A 19,536-nucleotide genomic window follows, 5' to 3' on the forward strand; every position below is an offset into this window, starting at 1 on the left:
ACAAAACACGAGTAACACAGGAAAAATCACAGGGACTTGTCTGCCTTTTTGTGTGTGAGTTTACTTCAACCATGCACAGAAGAAATTTTCTTGGTTATCCTGTGTACTTTTCCTGAGGCATTTTGCTAAAGAATTAGGACAAATCTGATCAGGATATACTTTGTTTGGAAATAAGATTATGGCAACGTATGAAACCCTGCCAAACACCAGTTATTCCCCACCCTCTGTTTCTCAGGCATAGGGAGTTAAAAGAAACAAGGTTATATGAATTCAAGTCTGCTATTATAATTGACAGACATGACCTAGCTCACCATTTTAAGTCCCCCAGCATGTGAAAAACTGACATAGAAAAGATTGAGACCAGCTGTTCTTTTTGCTGAAGACCTAAAAGGAAGAAATAGACAAACTGCTACATTAGAGATTAAGATCATCTATGTAAGAAAACCTTTCTCAATGTTGGAAATGATTATATTCCTCAATGGATAACCAAAGGCACTGTCTGAGAGAGAGTCAGACAGAAAGAGAGAGAGAGAGAGAGAGAGAGAGAGCGAGCATGTGATTTCTCTGAAGGGAGACATCTGTGCTTTAAAATGACAGCATATGCTTTTATCTTTTTTGAGTTTTTAATCAACACTGTCATAAAAACTTGTGCCAAAATTTTAAAAGATATTATTTTGAAATGGGCCTTATTTTCCAAAATGCGTAAGGAGCACTCAGCATAATAATGTGACTAGATGACACATCTCAGTTATTTAGAATTTTGGACCCCCAGATTTCCTCAAGAAAAAGGGTAAGTATCAATACTCTCTCAGATCTACTTCCACTACCCAAAGCACAGTATAAATATACAACATAAAATTACAATTTAATAAATACTTGAATGTCAGTATGTTCTAAACATTTTAAAGCCTATATACCAAAAAAGTAAAGATTTGGCATCAAGGTAACTGATTTCAAGACCCAACTATGCCATGGAAAGGCAGGACAATTAAAAGATATGTTTCTGTGCTGTTACTGCTCTGCGCTGCACTGTGGATGGACCTACAGATGCCCATGGTCATGGGATGCTACAATTTCCAGTAGTTCCTAGGATTGAGGAACACCAAATGCTGCTTAGTAAGATATGTAAATATCACCATTTCTTCGCTGGACACTTCCCATAGGCTCTCGGTAGTGTTACTAAATCGCCAGGGTTAAATTATTTATGTACATATGGTCTGAGTTTGACTGGCCATTTTCGACATGTGTTCTAAAGGCTTATCAAGATTTGCTTTTTCGTTAATACAAGTTTATTTTAACTAATTAAAGGGGAAATGGTTAAATGAAAAACAGCTAAAGCCTGCATTTTGCTCTATACTGTACTTGCTAGGGCTGCCATAACAAAATACCACAGACTGAGTGGCTTCACAATAAAAATTTATTTTCTCATAAGTCTGGAGGCTGGAAGTCCAAGGTGAAAGTGCTGGCAGGGTATGATTACTTCTGAGACCTTTAGCTTGCAGATAGCCTCATTCTTGCTGCCTCTTCACATAGTCATCCCTCTGTGTGTGCCCCCAGTGTCTCCCTCAGAACCAGATTTCCTCTTATAAGCACACCAGTCAGATTGGCTTAGGGGCCTGCCCTAATGGCTTTGTTTAAATTTAATCACCTCTTTGAGAGCCCTGTCTCTAAATACAGTCTCATGGGTTAGAGCCCACCAATATGACCTCTTTTAACCTTAGTCTTTAAATGCCTATGTCTAAATATAGTCATATTCTGGGGTACTGAAGATTAGGACTTGGACACATACATTTGGGAGGCAGGGGGACACAGTTCAGTCCATACTGGACACCAAATGTATTATTAGCCATTTTGGCACAGTCGAAAACATAACGACTGCTCTACCAAAGCAAAGGCACACAACTCAATTGACACCATTGAGAAACTACAATAAAATCTATGCTCATCCTTTACTCATCCCCTATTATATATTTGGAAGCTTCTCTGCCCTTTCTTGGCAAAGAGGAAACTTTCAAGCCAAGTTTGTGATGAGTGAATGAAGTCGTAGATCACGTAAATGATGAAAGTCAACAGCTTTTACATATCAAATGGAAAGAAAGGATATAGGAAAATTCAAACAAAACAACATTAAGTAAAATAGTAGTAGAGAAAACTGTTTACATATTATAGTCCTATACATTACCTTATAAGGTTGAGGTGAGGATTAAATGAGTTAATACTTGTAAAACACTTAGAAAATTAGCTGGCAGAAAGAAAGTGTTCCATATACAATAGCTTATTATTCCTTGTATCATCATATAAAAATAATTTAAGATTTTTACCATTTACCTGACTGTCTTTCTCTGTACCACAGTACCTGACCTTTCTCTGTCATTCATCCTCCAGATTTCCTTGTAAAGCCTCCTCTTTGGAATTCAACATCTTTTGGAATTCAACATCTCTGTTGAGGCAGAGGTGTCACAGGTGAGCCTGATGTTCTAAGTCCAGCCTACTTATGAGACTTGAGAATTTCCTTAGAGGTTGCTTTGTGACTGAAATTGAGAGGAATACTTTTCTTCAGCAGAAGCTATTGACCAGTCTGTCAGATACACACCAGATACAAAGGACTGGAATTACACGATTGTTTGGGGAATGCTCCTGCAGCCTGTAGTATCATTAGTTAGGAAGAAGGGGTTCTTATATTAATCAAGTCCCCTAAGGATGTTGACAAGGATAATAATTCTTTCCCAATGTGCTGTTATAACTCTCAATTGTTTCATATTAAAACAAGAGAGTAAAAAGGCTTTGGGAAAGGATACACATTTTTAATAGAAGCTATAATTCTGTGTGAAAGGTTATCTGAATAGGTTGCCCAAGAAATGAAATTATAGCACTTCTTCTATTGATATAGCGATTGAGGGAATGAAGCCAAAGTCCGGTCATCCCTTTCCATAGAGATTTGTAAGGATACAGTTAACCCTGTGTAATTTCTGTCCATAAGTCCAAAGGCTTTTGCCTTTCTCTGAAAAGAACAAACTGGTGCTATTAACCTTTGCTTAATCTGACTACACAGCCTTATACAAAATAAAAGGCATTGTAGCCAATGAATCCTTGCAGATATTAATATTTTTAAATGAATGACAAGTTATAAACCTAAAGAGTATGTAGCCTCATGAGTAAACTTACCTGGGTTGGATAGTACAGTTAATACGTTTTACCCAGCATCATCCTAACTCTATGAGATATATACGGTGCTTCAGTTTAGTTAAACATATCAGAAATGTCTAATTGCCTGGGTAATTTTTGGTCCCTTCATACTCTAGAAAATTACCAGAGGCTTAAGTAGGAATAAAGTTCGTTTTAGTTTGATCCCTCCAGAGAGCTGGACTATGCTTCCTTGTTTAACAATAACTTCTTTTGAGTACCTAGCCACTGCTGAATCTCACAGAGAAAATACAACATTTCTAATCAATTTTGAAGTAGATTTAGACCCGGAAGATAACCAATTAATGCTTTTCAACTTTCCAAAAAGCCTGAGTACAAGCAAGTAGCCCCCAAGGCCCCAGATAATGATTGTTATTTCCATCTTCATCCAGGAGAGAAAAAGCTAGAAACGGCCTTCATTTCAATAGCGTGTTGGGCCAGTGGTTTTTATCACCTATGTAAGAGTCACTTGCAATTCATGTGCAGGATCATAACCTCTTATAGCTATAAGGATCCATAGAGAAAATCTAATCCGGTGGTCTCATTTTACAGATGAGCAGACTGAGGCCTATAGAGGTTTAGAGACTTGTTCAAGGTCACATGCTTGTTAATGGCTCAGAAGGGATATTGATCAAATGTACTATTGCTAAAAGATGTGGAAAACAGCTGATTCTGCTTAGGAGCTGTATTAGTTTGTTCTTATACTGCTATAAATATACTGCCAGAGACTGAGTAATTTATAAAGAAAAGAGGTTTAATTGACTCACGGTTCTACATGGCTGGGGAGGCCTCAGGAAACTTACAATCATAGCGGATTGGGAAGGGGAAGCAAGGCACATCTTCCCATGGTGGCAGGAGAGAGAGAGAGCAAGGAAACTGCCACTGATAAGACCGCCAGATCACCTGACGTCAGGAGTTCAAGATCAGCCTGGCCAACATGGTGAAACCCCATCTCTACTAAAAATGCAAAAATTGGCTGGGCGGGGTGGTGGGCGCCTGTAACCCCAGCTACTCAGGAAGCTGAGGTGGGAGAATCACTTGAACCCAGGAGGCAGAGGTTGCAGTGAACTGAGATTGCGCCACTGTACTCCAGCCTGAATGACGAGAGAAACTCTGTCTCAAAAAAAAGAAGAAGAAGAAAAAAAAGAAACCCACCAGATCTCATGAGAACTCAAACTCACTATCATAAGAACAACACGGGGGAACCTCTCCCATGATTCAGTCACCTCCCGCCAGGTCCCTCCCTCAACGCATGGGGATTACAGTTTGAGATGAGAATTGTGTGGGGACATAGAGTCAAACCATATCAGCAGCATAAACATTTCCTCTTCATTGTTACTTACACTGTTGTTTGTAGAAAGTATAAAATTATATTTTAGCCCAGCTCCCACTAGAAATAAACTAAAAATGAAAATGAAAACCCACAGATTTTTGTTTAGAATTTGATGCTGTTTTAAGCAAAACAGTATTTAAAATGACCTTGCTAATAAGTGTGTCATGTTTTCTCCTATGAGCAGTAAGAGTGGGAGTGGGGAGAAAAATGCTTGCTAAGTTCATGGAAAAAAGAGATTGCTGGGCCTGGTGTGTTTTTCCCTCCAAGGCAGAGAAAGTCACTTTCTCATTTTGAAGAGGATTAGTGTTTCCCGGCTTTCTAGACTTCAGGCTGCATTCTCCCTACTCTCTGGCTACAGTAGATTTGGGACACTGGCTGGTGCCCAGAATTCCAGGCCCTTCTTTTTTTTATCCCTGTTTAGGTTGGAGAATAGGAAGGATGCAACTAGATAGAGGGAAAAGTTGATTTGACTGTTACAGTTAAATAAATAACCATCATCAGTCATTGCAGTGAAATACTCAGGCAAAATTAAAAAGATGTACATATATATTTATATTGTAAAAACCAGTATCTCTCACACAGAGCAGCATTACAAATTAATTGAGCCCATTTGTTTTTTGGTGTCATGTTAGTAATGAGGATAGCAGGATATTCTACAGATTTAGAGGGTGTTGAAGAAGTGGATACCTTGTAGAAAAGCAATGTGCTGTAGAGTAATAGAGGTCTCAGCTTCTCTGTTCCTTCCTTAATTAAACTAGAAATTTCATTTAAGAAGAAAGAGAATCTCAGCATCATGTTTGGTCTCAAGTAAGCATGGAGGTTGGGATGGTAGGTGAGATTTCACCTTCATTGTTGCCATGTCCACTGTCCCTTGTGCATATGCTGCCATCGACCAGCTGGAGGAAATCTTCTCTGCGGGGAGAGGTCAGCAGTTGGCAGAGCATGGGTCAGTGTGGAAAAAGCAGGACATTACTGCAGTTGCTCCATTGCGTTACTTTTTCAACTGTAAATGAGGCTCCTCATTAATGAATCATGCACACAGATTGCCAGGGTCTCAGCATTAATTGGCACTAATGGGAACATCTTATGGTTGAAGGAAGAAGCTGTGGGAGCCATTTTCAGTCCGATTTGATTTGGAAGAAAACTCACGCAATTTACATTTTTCCATGAAACTTTAGGGCAGCCTTTTACACCACATTTTCACTCCAAACCCCAAATAAGTTGCTGAATATCTGCAGAAAAGTCTATCAAATTCTTTATGAGAGAGAAGGATTACCAACAAGTGCCTCAATGAGATTTGCCTTCTTCTGCCAGGCAGGGCATCTACAGAGAGTGTTTGAATTTCCTTTTGACGGTACTATACATGCTAAGGCCTAATGCAGTGTATATAATTTGTTTTATTCATTTGAGATCATTCAGCAGGGATTCAGTGCAAGTTCGCCTGGAGGATGTTTTATCCAATAAATTTCACTTAAAAATGTGTTCTCCCATGATAATGTACTGTTATTCCCACAAAATAGGTGATGCAAAAGTTTAATCTGAGCTGTCTTGGAATGTTTTGCCCCTTAAGAGGAACCAATATGTAACATCTCTTTTTTAACCCCAGAGTCTCTTGTAATTGGTTTTGTGATATATGTTCGGCATTGGAGAGTCAATGCTAATAGCATTGGTATATTTCAGACCTTTTCAGATCATAGAACAAATGGGTGAATCCCACTTTTCAGAATACCCTAAGCCAATACCCTAGAATGGATTAGCAATAGGCATGCCTGCCTTCAGGTGGATGCATCCACCCAAGGCACCCTGCTTGCAGCTCCCACTTGATCCTTCAGTTGGGTACCCTTGTGCAGTATGTAATCTGGAAAAGATACATAATAGCCTTAGAATCATCCTTCTGCACATTAATACCTCTCTAATCCAACACCGAGTCTGTGGGAGGAATCTGGAAGCAAGATAATCTTATAAAGAAAAATGCAGGGCTCAGAGAAAAAGATATGGAGCAAACCTATGAGGTAGACACAATGATGATATAATTTTCAGTAGAGGAGAATGTGATAGAAAGTTTGAGATTCATATCAGTACTACAGTTGATCTACTGTTAGAAGTAAATGTTTTCTTTAGGATCACATAATTTCTTGCTGGAAAAGAACTTAGGAATCGTTTAATCCTACCTGATCATTTTACTGGTGAGAAGTCATGTGTGTAGCTCAGTGCTACATAGCTAGCTAATGATGGAGCCTGTGCTAGAATCCAGCTCTTAGGGCAAGAAGTGTAATTTACATTCTATCCTGCCGAGCTAAATGCCACAAGCACACACCCATCTCTCAGCTTCAAGAAGTGCCTTTAAGTCTGACATTCTGCTAATAGGTGACTAAATCCATCCCTATCTTTAACCTTCCCAACTGTTAATTGAAAATTAATAGTTTCAATTCTTCTTCTTTCTCTGTCTTTATGCTTGCAAAATAAATAATAATCTTTTAATATAGCCTTTCAAGGATAGTTGATATTCACTGATGACAATGGAAATGGCATTCCCCATCAAGTAAGAAGTTGTGTTAACTGACCTCTCAGTTTCCTAACATCTCAAGATCTAGTTTGACTAGCATGGCAACCTCTATCTCTTTTGCTTATTTAGTTACCCTTCCCTTTTATACTCTTAGGCCTTGCTTGAGAGGCAGTACCAAGACCTATCTGGTATAGTACAAAAGCAAGGTTAAAGGTGTCTTCAGCCCACCAGCCTGCACCCACATTGCCCTCCCCTCTACCATATACATCACATGCACACACACACACAAACACACATTTGTGATTACATATAATGTTGTATTGATAGTTTGGATGTCACAGTACATTGGTGTTAGTCCACTATAGCTCCTTAAATTAAGTCTGGTAGGTCCAATTAGAATTTGATGCTGTTTTAGTAATGCTAAGCCTAAAATAACTCTACTGATGGGGGTCTCATGCTTATCTCTGGGAGCATCTTCTACATATGACTGAAGCAGTGATGAAATTCTGAGCAATTGTCAGACCCACAGTCACCAGGAAATGCCAAACCAGTTACTGTATCTAAGAGGTGTTTAAAAGATGGTTGCTGTGTCTCTGCATACTGAAAAGAGAGGAAATGTGTCTGGTTAGCAAAATTCAAAGGAAATGCCTATCATCAAGAAAACAAAAGCTTTCCTCCAACACCATCTGGCATAAGAAAAGTCTGAGTTAATAGTAAAATAGCATCTTGTACATTTTAGCTTTCTTTCTAATGTTTCCTATGTTTCCCCGCTTTTAGATGAGATCAAAATGATAATATTAGCTGCATTCATCTATCCATTCATCCAAATCCTCACTCTCTCTAAAGTATGCCATATGTGAAAGAAAAGTTTAAAAATACGTAAGGCTTCTGTTTTCATCTACTTCCATAAATAAGCACTATAAATTATGGCTAACCACCAAGTAATATTATTGAGCATCTGTTCATGGCATTTAAATGTCTAAAGGGGCTAAGGTTGTTTAGCCAAGAAAGGAGGAAACCAGAGTAGTGTTTGTGACAGTCCATTATCCAAAGGGCAGTAAACAACTGTTTATCATGCCCTCTTAGAAAGAAAGAAGAGAAAAGAAGCTTGCAAGTTTAAGAACTTCTTGAAGGGTCCAATGAAACAATGAAAGAGCTCTTTCTACTTCTCTATATTTACATCTTTAACTATAACCATTTCTATGCTTACATACACATATCCATATAAAATTATAAAATCAGGATGCCCTAAAAGCAATATTTGGGTAGGATAATCAGATAGCTGTCTGAGGATGATGTTACATACATATATATAAAAGCTATCTAGTAACCCATTTTTCTCAATCAATTACTCATGGGGTAACTAGCATGTTATAAGGGCAAGTGCCGTAAAGGAGTATAAAAAGTCCAAAGTGTTTACAGTCTGAACTGAAAGAGTTTACAGTCTGGTTGGGAGACAAATTGAGTGGAGAAAGCAGTGGGCAATACAGTCTTATTCATAGTTATGTCATCTATCGATTGTATAGTGTAGGTGGCAATACTGCAGGTGTTCTGAAGATAGCAGAAACACCATTTGCATGTCTTAGAATAGTCTGAAGGCAGAAAAATATGAATTGATCTTTGAAGGATCATATTTTTATATGTGAGAAGGGGGAGAAGAAACAACAGAAAAGAGGGAAACTGAGAAAAGGTGGTAAAGTACAAATTAATAAGGTATTTTATAGAGTCAGTAAATATGTAGATTTAACCAGATGAGAAGGAATGCATTAAGGGAGAGTGGGGAATAAGTTCTAGCAGGTAGAGTGGGAGAATCCACCATAGTGCTCCCCATTGTATGACTGGGACAACGCCCACACATGACGCTACCTCTCACTTCTAGTCATTCATACTCTTAACTGAACAATCTACACTACCCAACTTATTCCTTACCTTTAATCTCTCAGAACAACAAATATCTAACCAAATGGTCCACATTGGAGGGCACTGGAATCAAAATCAATTTAATTGTTGTATAAGATTGTGCTTTGTATTCTCAAGGTAAAGGCAGAGGACTGCTTTTCAACCTCTTCTTGCCATTATCTGCTACTCCTTTCTATTTTTTCACATTTTTGTTGTTGCTCCTTCATTCATTATTAATTCAGCAGATATGTTAGCTTCTATTTTGTCTCATGCTCTGGGCTAGACACTGAGGGTACAGAGCTGTGTAAGACACTCTTTTTACCTTCAAGATGCTTTTAGTCTAGCAAGCCAAACATGCAACTCCAGTAGAGTCGGATGCATGTTATATGTTGCAGCACCTCACCCAGCTCCTGAGGAGGGTCATCTAAACGAAATGCTAAAAGGAAGAAGGAAGTAAAGGTGGTTAGAGAGAGGAATCTGCTCCAGTCAGGCAGCACAGTGTTGAAACCTAAAATGAGAAAACACAGTGCACATAGAGAACCACAAGAACTACACTGTGGGCTATAGTGTGATAGAGGACAGATATGCGAACAGGAGGTTCCTGCAATCAGAACCCCATTACCATAAGTCTTTGATAATTGTGTTCAGTCATTGACTCACAGGCACGTATTTAATGAGTACTTCTTGTGTGTCAGGAATTATGCTAGAGGCTAGACATAGAGCTCCACACAAGACACAGAGCTACCTCAAAGAAGCTTTCATTCTAGCTATCACTAGCTATCACTCAGAAAATGACAGTTATTGATGATTCTGATGGACGTGAAGGAGCACATGATTCATCCCTAATTCATTCTAGAACAGTCTCTCTGCCTCTGATCTCCATTACTGCTATTCCAGACTCATTTTTAAATTTTAATTTTCTTTTGGAGGTCTGTTAAGTTCTGTTATTCTATTCTACTCTTTATTTTATTCATAATCTTTGTATTGTTTAAACAACCAAAATGAACATATTTCCATTAATGTTCAGAAATACCTTCTTCCAAATAAATTACATAGATGCATGTACTGAGGTTCATTTTATTTTTAAATTTGCTGAGAAATCTTTAAAATTAAGCCTAATATTCAATAATTTTTAATGAAGTATAAAATAAAACATTAGAAATAAATGTTTAAAAAGATAGTGTAGCTCTTGTTTGTTATCCTTTCGTCTATTTCCCGCCATCCAAGGCCCAAAATAAAATGTAAAAATACAAAAATAAATGTAAAATTAAGAAAATAACCTTAATAATATAAAAAATGTACAAGAACATAAAGGATTTATCTCAACAATTTAATTCAGCATTTCTTCAAGGAGACAGGAATTTGTCAATAAACAAGTCTTTGCTAACAGTAAGTTCCTGGAGAAGGATGACAAGCTGGCTGAAACAAATAAAACAGTAATAGCACGACTGAGAAAAGGTAAATAGAATTCTGGAGCGAACAGTGGTAAAAATGAATGAGATAGTGAAGAATAAATAATAGAAACGCTGAGAAAGCAATGTTTTGGGATTGAATGCAACAACAAGGAAATTAAATTCAGAGAGAGATAAGAAATGAGAAAGAGAACAAGTACAAGTTGTCTTTTCTTTTTCTTGTTCCTCTATCCAAGAGAAATAACTGTCAGCTACAGGTCGTAAAACTTTATAGACTAATGCCCTCTGACCTCTGACCCTGTGATTTATTTCCTCTGAACAGAGGTGTAGTCCTCCCTCCTCCTGAGAAAAATGAGGCAACATGGCTGGGTAGCTTCTTCCATCCATCAGGCAATGAGATGTGTCTCCAGGTCTCAATTTGCCATCAGCAGTCTTGCTCCAGGCCAAGTCAGGACTGGTTTATACACCAATACAAAGATTCAACAGACACATTTTCCTTTAGAGAAAAAAAAACCCCACCATATATAAGATATATATAAGGCATGTATGTCTTATAAATCCTTTCTGCTGCACCACAGAAAGCAAGCAGTTTCCAATTTAATTAACAGTCTTAAATTGCTGAGAGTCAGCAGAACCAGTTCATAACTGGGCAGTGCTGATTTGTCCCATTTGAAAAAAAAAAAAAAAGTTTCCTAAATGTAAAGGAAGAGTTCTTTCATTTGCATTGAGCTGTTCTACTTGGCAAATAGAAACATCCATTTGTAAATGAGCACATTTCCACACACAGGCCCTCAAAGAACTATTTCCAGAAGAGCAAGTGATAATTAAACAAAGTATACATACCCTCTTTGATGCCACTTGAAGCTGCAGGGAGACTGACTGGAGTCTGGGAGGGAACCAGGGTAAATTGTTCTTTTGTGAAGCCAAGACTGCTGGTAGCCAGAGTTGGCTCCGGCTTTCGGGGGCAAAGGAGACTGAGTCATCTCCCTTCATCGAGCTGATTTGTTCAAAGGGCACAAGAAGTTCCCAGGGATTTCATGCTTCTTTGAGGCAACCTGCATTTCAGATGGATGGGAAAGGGGGTGGGCGCAGTGAATTTTGTTGCTAGGTCTCCCAATGACTTGCCAACATTTTGCCTGTTTCTTTGTGAACCTGGTAACCACCCCAGCTGGGCTCCCCATTACTCTAAACAGGAAAGGGATGAATATGCCCAGTCTTTTTTAGCTTGCAAATGTGCCCTGGTGAGGGTAAACATGACTGTGTTTGTTCACCCTGGGGAACAAGTCAGGCATGAAGTCCCTTTTGTTTAGGCTAAGAACGACCTCCCTTCATTCTCAAGTTCAGAGGGGCTGGTGATTTCATCTGGAAATGTGAACATGAATCCTACCTGAGAAGGACAGCGCTTTCTCAAGTCGCCCGGGAGTTGGCAAGGTCTGTCTGAAGACCTTGGGAAACACAGGGATGCAGGTGATGCCTGGGAGAGACCCACGTTGGTCTGTGTACAGTTCCATAAAGGGAGTCTTCCAAATACACAGGACAGCAAGCAGCTGGTCCAGTAGCGCCTCTAGTTTGAAATAGTTTAAAAAAGATCATGAGCTGCAGGAATGAGATATATCTTAGATGCCCTAGGAATAAAAAAAGTATAGCCATGATTAGTATTTCAGTGTATGTTTCCTGAATAATAGATGCAGAGAAAAGAGCAGAGCAATGGGTATTTCTCTTTTCGTCACGATGATAGAGAGTGCATGAGTCTTGTAGGTTGCTGTGTGTGTGTAATGTGTACGTGCATCCATGTACACAGAGAGTTATATCTGGTGCCGGGGTGAGTTGATTAAAAAAAAAATAAGCTATCACTCCTAACTTCAGTGGATTTTCAGGAAGAGAAACAGAGTATTAGAGTTGTATGACTATAGTAAGGGGCAAATACAAATTTCGTACTGATGAGTACCATGTAAGAGAAACAAAGCGCTCTGGGGGTTTAACACTAGAGGAGATCATATTTCATCACGTGAAATGAGGAAAGCCTTTATGGTAGATGTGGACTGTATGATCAACCTAGATGTGTGGGGAGGATTTCAACATATGGAGAAAGGGGACGGAAAGAGGGCATTCCACTAGTCGGGCAGAGGGAGGACAAACATGTCCATGAGGGAAAGTGCAGAACATGATGGTAGAACAATGTGGTTTAACTGAAGCATCCCATTCTTATAGAAAAATAGTAAAAGATAAGAATGAACAGTCATCTTGGGGCCATATCAGGAAACGTCTTAAATGTTAGGCTGTTTGGTTTTTAACTAAATAGAGAGTAAAGAATCTTTGAAGATTTTTAATATAAAAATGATATAATTGGAAATGCATTTTTCAAAAATTAATAATGGGATATATTAGAAGGAGATTGGAGGCTGAAACCCATGGGACTAACTCTTCTAGTCATCTAATCTAAATGTAAGAAATCTCTTATATTAGGATTGTAGAAGTAGAAATAGTAAAAGAAGAAAAAGTTTGCAGAAACTCTGAAAGTAGAATCTACAGACTTGACCACTCGTCGGATGTTGCCTGGCAAGGGGGAGAAAATAGTCAGAGATGGTGCCTGGATTTTAGGCCCAGGAGACTAGAATAATAATGTTGTCATGGAGAGATAAGAAAGTCTGTAGTCTTGGAAAGTGTTGAGTTTATTTTGGAGTGCATTGAAATGAAGGTACTAGCTAGAAACAATTATAAATGCTCAGCAGGCAGCTAAATTACAGGAAATAGGCCAGGACTAAGATATAGAATTGGGAGTCATTTACTTAGCAAATTGTTAGCAAGTCATTTATTTAGAAAATCCACTATGTGCCAGGCATTGTATGATGTACTGGGATTACAAAGATAAAGAAGATTCATGGCTTCTGATATCTAAGAGCACTTACAGTCTGCTGAGTGATACAGACAGGTGAACCCACCGGTCTCCTGTAGACTGATAATCTCATCATTGTTTGGGGTAAGAGAGAGAAACACAGGGTGTTATGGCATCTAGAGGCGTTTCAGAACGTGTTACTTACACTGTGGGGTCAAGGAATGATCCCAGAGGCAAGTGGCCTCTAAGCGGCAGGAGATTAAGGCAGTGAATTGGGAAGAGCATCCCCATGCAGTGTGAAAGCTCAGCTTAGAGTGACAGCAAGGTGCAAATGGGCAGAAAATATAAGATGAAAAATAGTAAGAGAGAAGGCTGGAAAGTTGAGGCCAATTATTCAGAGCCTTAAGGTTACATTAAGGAATGTAGACTCTATCCAGCGAATCATATGAAGTCGCTGATTGGTGTTATCCTAGTTTAACTTTGTTTTTTTGTTTGTTTGTTTGTTTTGGTTTTTTTGGTTTTTTTTTGAGACAGAGTCTTGCTCTGTCTAACTAGGTAAAAATCGCTCTGCAACAATGTGGGAATAGAAAGAAGGAGGAGAAACACAGGGCAGTGAGATTCAGGAGACCTGGTCTTGAATAGTATCAATGTGGACTGAGAAATACGAATTGACTCAAAAGATAGAGTTACAAGTCTTCACTATTTCTTTTGTGGAGTAGGGGTAGTGGGAGAGAAGGGTCAAGAAAAACATCAAGTTTCTTCTTGGCTACAAGATGGTCGGTGTTACCATTCACTAAGTAACAAATACAAAAGTAGCGGGGGATAGTGTTTGTGTGTGTGTGTATGAGTGTGTGTTTAATTTGATTTGTAGGAAGAGACCTCGTCTTGTGATACTAAATTTGAGATTATATTTAAAGGGAGATTTCCAATGGTCAGTTGAATATGTGTTTGATGGACATAAGTGAGGTCAATCTGAGGCTACAAATTTTGAAGGCTTTATCACATAAATGAAAAGTAGAACCTCAGAAGAATACGTACTTACTAGACACATTCCCAGGCAAATACAGGAAAGTGCCAAGATATATCCCTGAGGAATATCAGTATTTAAGGGATAGGATGAGAAGGAAGACGACAACAAAGGCTGGGCCACTTTTACCAGAGAGGTAGGGGAAACACCAGAAGAGAGTCTGTGTTCTAGAATACAAGGAAGGAATGTGTCAGCTAGGACAATGGGTTAACTGTAGTAAACATTGCCAAGAGGTCAATGGAGAAGCCTGTATTGAATATAATGGAAAGGAATCATTAGTGTCTTAGGCAAGAGCAGTTGCTGAGGGAAGGGAGGAGAGAGGTCAAGATGTAGCAGGTTGCCACGGTGAAGATTCTGAAAGGTTAGGGAGCTTCAGTGGGACAGCCTATTAGCTATGCCAGAAAGTTGAGTGGTAAGAACATAGATCAGACAGCAAGGGCTGGGAAATGAGCAAGTTGGTGGTAAGAAGGAGGTGGAGGAAAGGTGTGAGGACCACTCGCTCTAGAAATTCTGGAGGGAAAATAAGGACAAAAACTGTACTTAGAAGGTCAGTTGAACGTGTTTGCAGGCAAAAAAGAAAGGGTCAGTAGAGGTGAAAAAATGGAAAGTACAAAGGAGAAACAGAGAGGAAGAAGCAATAGGCAGATAGTTGGTTGGAATTCAGGTTTTAATTCTGCTCTCCTTGCCCCTTCATTCCACTGACTGTCTCTCTCACACACACACACACACACACACACACACACACACACACTCTGAAGTCAGGGCCTTAATGTAGTGATCCTGTGGATATTTCTTTTTTTTAATCTCCTAAATACTTAAGAGGAAGAACAAGCAGCACAGTCTGTGGAATAGACAGGAAGCATCAGAGAGTTGAGCCTAAAATACCCTAGCATAATACACCTGTTTGGAAGGCATTAGCAAACATTTTTTTAAGAATGTAAATATCCTTTTGAAGGGTTAAGGTCCTTGGACTCTGAATCATGTACTTCTTTATATAAATGATATCAGCTTTGATGAAAGGAATACTCTTGGTCATGGTTGTGGGAATGGGATCCATGGGAGAGTGAAGAGCGATTTAAGAAAATTTGGGAAGGGTAAGAAGAAAGGAAAGATTATATCAGTACAGTTCAGCTGTGCCTCCCAACCAGGTAAACACCCTTCTGTCCTCTTCCTAAAGCTCCTCCTGCCTTCCAATAATAATCTTTCTTCCCATTTTCATTGTCATTTATTGACTAGCATCCGGGTTATTAAAAACAAAACTGTTCACAAAATGTTTTAAATAGCCTAGTAGCAGAAGCAGCTCAGTAGCCAGATCTATCAGTGGGATCTGGGTTCTGATTTGGTTAAGCTCCCTGAAAGTAGCTAGCACAATGGACATACTTTATGCCCATCATAGCAAAACCACCAGAAGGATACCTGGCTTCAACCTAGGCTCACCACAGGGTAGCTGTAGAACTTCAATATGGATATTGTGATGGGTAAGGAGGTTACATATTTTGACTGTCTTTTCTTAGGGCAGGGTGGGGGTCAGGGAAGAGGCACTGGCCAGGTGCTGTAGGTCACACTTGTAGTCCCAGCATTTTTGGAGGCTGAGGTAGGCAGATCCCTTGAGTCCAGGAGTTGGAGACCAGCCTGGGCAGCATGGCAAAAGCCCACTTCTACAAAAATGCAACAAATTAGCTTGGCGTGATGGTGCACACCTGCAGTCCCAGCTGCTCAGGAGGATGAAGTGGGAGCATCTCTTGAGCCTGGGAGTCAAGGCTGCCGTGAGCCAAAATCGCACCAGTTGCACTCCAGCCTGGGTGATGGAGTGAGACGCTGTCTCAAAAAAAAAAAAAAAAACAAAAAAAAAAGAGGAAGAGCATGCAGCGTTCTTTCCTTTAAATGTAAATAAATAGCTAATTAATCCCAATAGTTTCTTTTTCTTTCATGATTGGCTTCAGGGACAGGAAGCAAGGTATCTTAGTTTGCAGAACTTTTCACATTTTGAATGCTCAGTGAAAATAGAAAGCTAGAATAAATCTGCCTCCTTTCTTGAACGTCGAGACTTTAAGCACTCAGCAGGGAAGAAGCATTTATTCTAATATAGAGACAGAGGGTTGTTTGTTACAAATAGGGGGGAAATCCAATTAAAAGTGGGATTTGTGAAACCCCTGCTTTGGCATGAGCAACACGGCAGAGTTGATACATCAGCCCTAATGCCAATGGCATGGAGGCCTGATATTGGTGATCATAAGCCAGCTTCTAGTCTATTGGCTTTCTCATCAGAGGAGGTAGTTTAATGTCCTAAATTCAGCAGTAAATATTAGTGAATTAACTATAAGGCCTGAACTTCTTTTGCCTTCAATGCTTACATAAAAATGTCTAAAACTTGCCAAAGTAATCAACTGAGAAATGAAAAACTTCAGTCACACTGGTTGTGTCATGCAGAACAGAAACAACCAGTTGGCTGAGCGATCTGCCATTTAAGCCTAGCACCTAATCATCAGATCCAGTCAGACCATTTCTAATGACATCCTTGTCATTCTTTAAAGGAAATGAAATTGTGTAATGACATGTTCTCCTAAATCTCTTTACTGTTGTTCTGTACACCTCCCCGAGAGTGCTCAGACTCAGAATGGCCTGCACACGTGTCCCTTTGTTTGACAGCTGCCCTGAGTCTGTGGGTCCTGCTTTGTCTGGGTTGAGAGCCACAGGTGCCCTGCTAATAATATCTAACATTTGCTGAGTGCTTACTAGATGCTGAACTCTGTATTAAGCACTTTAACTCCATTATCTATTTTTTTTTTTTTTTTTTTTTTAGATGGAGTTTTGCTGTTGTCACCCAGGCTGGAGTGCAGTGGTGAGATCTCGGCTCACTGCAACCTCCACCTTCTGGCTTCAAGCAATTCTCCTGCCTCAGCCTCCCCAGTAGCTGTGACTACAGAGATGGGCCACCATGCCTGGCTAATTTTTGTATTTTTAGCAGAGACGGGGTTTCTCCATGTTGGCCAGGCTGTCTCAAATTCCTGACCTCAGGTGATCCACCCACCTTGGCCTCCCAAAATGCTGGGATTACAGACATGAGCCACCATGCACAGCCTCTGTTATCTCATTGAGTTCTCACAGTAACTCTGCATGGTATAAATTAAGAAATTGTTGATGAAAAAATTATTGATTCAATAATTTCCCTTCTATAAAGTTATTATACTAATATTACTACACATATTATGTACTACAATATGTGTACAAAGATGTTTACCATGCTGGCCAACATGGTGAAACCCCATCTCTACTAAAAATACAAATATGAGCCAGGCGTGGTGGTGCATGCCTGTAATCCTAGCTACTCAGGAGGCTGAGGCAGGAGAGTCTCTCTTGAACCTGGGAGACAGAGGTTGCAGTGAGCCGAGATCATGCCACTGCAGTCCAGCCTGGCGACAGAATGAGATGCCATCTCAAAAAATAAAAATAAAAAACAGATATTTACAGTAATAATGTCTGGGGGGAAAGGCATACTGAAAGCCTAAATTTTCATCAACAGAAGACTGATCAAATCAACATTGGTACATCCTTACAGTGGAGTCCTATGAAGCTGGCAAAAGAACGAGGTAGTTCTATGTGCACTTTAATGGAACAATTTCTAAGACATATTATGTGAAAAAACAAGGTGCGGAACATACGTAGATGTGTCTGAGTGTGCACTGACTATTTCTGTGAAGAGACAAAGCATCCAGGAGAATTTGATAGGAAGGTGTAACTCCAGAGATGGGGCACCAAGGGTCCAGTACATGAGAGAAACTTGTCTTTATTTTATATAAATATATATATATGTGTGTGTGTATATATAAATATATATGTGTGTGTATATATAATATATATGTGTGTGTGAGTGTGTGTGTGTATATATCTATATATATATAAAAATCCATATTATTTACCCAACCTCAGAAATGGGTGTTATTATTTCCATTCTAAGGAAAAGTAGCTGAGTCTCTTAGAATTCACTAAATTGTTCAAATGCACACAGCTAGTGAATAGCAGAGCCAGGATTTGAATCGAAGACAGTTTGATATGTAAGCCTTATTTTTTATAGTATATTATTTATCTTTCAAAATCCATGAGGGAATAAGAAAGCATTTTAGTTATGTTACAAAAATAAATTTTAACAACAAAGAATCCCAATTTTAAATTTGTTCTTTATGATAAAATCTGCCTGCTTCAAACAACGATTAATATGAATATAAATTCAACCACAGAAAAAGTTTTCTCCACTAAATACCAGTAAAGCATATATATATGAGAATTTTTTCCTGAAAACCCCAACTATTATATTTCAACTAAAGCCATTTCTAAAATCAAGTCATAAAACCAAAGAAGCAGAGAAAGGCAGAACCAGTTGTGTGCTGGAGGTGGCTCATACTGGCTCAAGAGAGCCAATCACTAAATTTTGAGAGTCAATTGTTAGAGACTGACATTATTTTAAAATCAATTATATAAACCTACAAGTAAATAAATTATATTAAAGGTAATAAAAATTCATTACATCTTAATTAATTTAATATTATCTGTGCTGTTTAGATTATTTACATCTAATCAATCATTATGGTAGAAATACTACATAATAGCATACTGCTGTGAATCCCTTCCCAATTCTCTCCTTAGTGATGTCACATTGAGAACTTATAATCAGACTTGATGATACTATTTACACTGAAGAAAGCAGCAAAGGCTAAAAATTAGAGCTTTTCATTCTCCAGAAAGCTGATTGTTAAATAATTATGAAGCATACCACTGGACTCAATCCTCATTAGTAGCATAAGTGTATAACGTTTGCAATTTATAGCCTTCTAATGGGGGAAAAGAAAACCAAACTTGTGGCTGTTGCAGTACAAGATGACTACTAAAAAATCTAGCAACAGAAAATTGGCCAATGATTTCTGTGGTCGACTCTGGAAACTACATTTCCAACTACTTTTTATCTAATATACCCATGTAGGTTCTTTTAAAAAAAGAAATGAAAAAAGAAAAAGTAAAAAAGGCAATTATTATTTTTTATTTATTTATTTTTTTGAGACAGTCTCGCTGTGTCGCCTGAGTGCAGTGGCACGATCTCGGCTCACTGCAAACTCCGCCTCCTGGGTTCACACCATTCTCCAGCCTCAGCCTCCCAAGTAGCTGGGACGACAGGTGCCAGACACCACGCCCGTCTAATTTTTTGTACTTTAGTAGAGACAGGGTTTCACCGTGTTAGCCAGGATGGTCTCGATCTCCTGACCTCGTGATCTGCCTGCCTCGGCCTCCCAAAGTGCTGTGATTACAGGCGTGAGCCACCACGCCTGGCCAACTTCTCTTCTTAGG

General features: G+C 39.1%; 1 long non-coding RNA gene across 1 annotated transcript in view; it reads right to left on the minus strand.

Moving 5' to 3' along the window:
* Positions 1-11,876, minus strand: part of LOC139355443 (uncharacterized) — a 95,684-nt gene extending 83,808 nt beyond the window's left edge. Inside the window, exons 1-2 of the long non-coding RNA XR_011606077.1 lie at positions 11,721-11,876; positions 11,177-11,388 (exon numbers count right to left, since the gene is read on the minus strand). This is a non-coding gene — a long non-coding RNA (uncharacterized lncRNA). The remainder of the gene's footprint in view (positions 1-11,176; positions 11,389-11,720) is intronic.
* Between the last annotated feature and the right edge of the window lie 7,660 nt (positions 11,877-19,536).

The sequence above is a fragment of the Macaca nemestrina genome, chromosome 7 (assembly GCF_043159975.1).
Source record: "Macaca nemestrina isolate mMacNem1 chromosome 7, mMacNem.hap1, whole genome shotgun sequence".
NCBI lineage: Eukaryota > Metazoa > Chordata > Mammalia > Primates > Cercopithecidae > Macaca > Macaca nemestrina.